The sequence below is a fragment of the Rhineura floridana genome, chromosome 8 (genome assembly GCF_030035675.1).
Source record: "Rhineura floridana isolate rRhiFlo1 chromosome 8, rRhiFlo1.hap2, whole genome shotgun sequence".
Taxonomy (NCBI): Eukaryota; Metazoa; Chordata; class Lepidosauria; order Squamata; family Rhineuridae; genus Rhineura; species Rhineura floridana.
In genome coordinates, this window is record NC_084487.1 from 2,282,966 (window position 1) to 2,284,860 (window position 1,895).

Here is a 1,895-nt window from a genome sequence, read left to right on the forward strand (position 1 = left end):
GTGATCAAAGTATTCTACAATGGAACATATAGATATATCCAACACACATACCATGTGATAAAATAGCTGTACTTAAAATAAAAATATACAACACTCATGTTGATTTTACTTGTGTTTGATTGTGATTTGCTAGGCATGTCAGTGTTGCAGCTTCATCCAGTCGCAAAAGGAAGGAAAGAATCCTGTATAGCTGGCCACCAGAGTGCCAGCTTAAGTTAGATGTGATGGTGATATGCCTGTAAGCTTCAACATTTCAGAATTTATTTTGCCTTTGTTGCTGCGGACACATACCATACATTTAAAGCACATTTAAAGCACATGACTTCCTCCAAAGAATCCTGGGAACTATAGTTTACCTCTCATGGCTACATCTCAGCACCTTTAACAAACTACAGTTCCCACCATTCCTTGGGGGAAGTCCAGTACTTTAAATGTATGAGGTTTATGCAACCATTGTCTTGTTGGTGTAATCCTCTATTATTATTCAGATTCCTTATCTCCCTTTCACCACGAGGTCCCAGGGCAGGTTACAACAATTTAAAAATGCAATATTAAAAACAAAACAGATTGCAATAAAGATATAGGGTGCATCCTAAAATATATATCTTAGATGACAGAGGCCAGGGTAGATATATGTACATCTTCTACTTGGTTGGCTGAGGGAGGCTATGGTAGTGCTGCACCATTTAAAATATGCTCCAGGCACGTGTCAAGCTAGCTATTCATCTAGCTTTATCACAACTAAGAGAACTGTTATTGGCCTGGCCCGGCCTGGCCGTTCTCCTGTCTGCATTCCCCACGTTCTCTTCATCGGGCATCCTCTGGACTTCAAACACCAGGTTAGTCCCATCATTTATTCAATGTAATTATATATAGGATTTCTAGGCCATCTTTCCAAAATGAATTGCGTACAATACAGTAATAACTGATACCTATGCATCTCTCTCTCTCCCTGTCTCTGAGGTTTTTGTTGAATAAACAGAGATATGATAGCACTCTTCAAGTACATGAAAGGTTGTCACATAGAGGAAGGCTGGGATCTCTTCTCGATCGTCCCACAGTGCAGGACACGGAATAATGGGCTCAAGTTGCAGGAAGCCAGATTTCGACTGGACATCAGGAAAAACTTCCTGACTGTTAGAGCCATACGACAATGGAACCAATTACCTAGAGAGGTAGTGGGCTCTCCGACACTGGAGGCCTTCAAGAGGCAGCTGGACAGCCATCTGTTGGGAATGCTTTGATTTGGATTCCTGCATTGAGCAGGGGGTTGGACTGGATGGCCTTATAGGCCCCTTCCAACTCTACTATTCTATGATTCCATGGTATACCAACCTTGTCAAATAAATCTGCACTTACCTATAAGAACAAGCACAATCTAAAGACAAGCAGTATTGCAAGCTCCCCCCCCTTCTTGGCTGCACCAATTAAAAAAGGTTGGGGACATGATTTCATACATCTCTCACATCATAATTAGCTTTGTTGACGGGACCCATTATGGGATGGGCTCAGTTCTTTAGAAACATCCATATATTTTTATTTCCTAAGGGGGTTGGCATCAAGAATTATGTGGGCTGTTCTTGTTTAAATCTGCTTGATAAGGATCTGCTCTCCCTCGCAGCCGGACGGTATTGATTCATGATTTGAACACATGTTAAAAAAGGATCCTTCCTTGGGTTACAAAGGCCTGTAGCCACAGTCGGGGTATTCAGTTGCGTTGCCCTGCCAATCCCAGTTCCTAAGCAACCACTGCCTCAGGCCAGCCCCTCACAGAACTTCCAGCGGTGGCACTTCTCCATTCCACAGAAAGAGAATGGCAGGCTCTTCTGGAGTGACGTCATACTTGCCATGTGCTGATTGGACCAGGCCCAGAAGCGCATGGTTTGTGATGTCAC